Source organism: Penaeus monodon, chromosome 19, assembly GCF_015228065.2.
Source record: "Penaeus monodon isolate SGIC_2016 chromosome 19, NSTDA_Pmon_1, whole genome shotgun sequence".
NCBI lineage: Eukaryota > Metazoa > Arthropoda > Malacostraca > Decapoda > Penaeidae > Penaeus > Penaeus monodon.
In genome coordinates this window covers 19,932,888-19,933,588 of record NC_051404.1, presented here as the reverse complement: position 1 = coordinate 19,933,588, position 701 = coordinate 19,932,888, and the positions used below count along the sequence as shown (strand labels likewise).

The following is a 701-nucleotide window of genomic DNA, read 5'->3' as shown; positions in this document are numbered from 1 at the left end:
CGTGTCCGGAGAGACGACGCGGCAGCAGTCCTTTCCTACTCATAAATCTCCTTCGTAGTGTCTTAGTTCCCCTTAACCCATGGCTTAGTTCATTTAGGTCCTAATCCATGTCTAACTATCTTGTGTTATACCCCGTAGCGTAACTCGTAGCCCTCTAACCCATGTCATAACTCTCCTTTCCCGTGTGTTCTCACCCGTGCCTGACTCTCCTGTGTCCTAACCCCATTCTGAAATCTCTTAGTCGTAATATGTGTTTTAGCCCACGCCATAACTCTCCCTTATCTATGTGTTCTAACCAGTGCCTAACTCTCACGTGTCCTAACCCATGCCCGCATCCCAACCCGTACTTTTATTCTTCCGTGTCCTAGCGGCTCTCTCGCCATGGCTCCTCTGTTACCAAGCCCGTGGCCTAACCCTTCCATGGCCTAATTCCGGTGCTTTAACTCTCCCGTGTCTTAACTCCTCCGTGTCCCAAGCCGTGTCCTAACTCTCCGTGCCCAAACTCTCCCGTTGTCTGCGAGGCGAAACTCCTCCGACGATGACCCAGCCAACTCCTTCATTAGAGCCTTGTAAGAACCCTCTTGACTGCGATGAAGCGCGGGAGATTATGGCATTTTTTTCCTACGCTCTCGTTTTTGAAGGCGCGAGGATTAGCTGACAAGATGAAGCTCGAGGAAATTTGTTAGGTTTATTGGGTTTAA

General features: G+C 49.9%; 1 protein-coding gene across 1 annotated transcript in view; it reads left to right on the top strand.

Moving 5' to 3' along the window:
• The window catches only part of LOC119585121, a gene marked incomplete in the record, with an annotated part of 138,847 nt that overhangs the window by 7,685 nt on the left and 130,461 nt on the right, over positions 1-701 (top strand).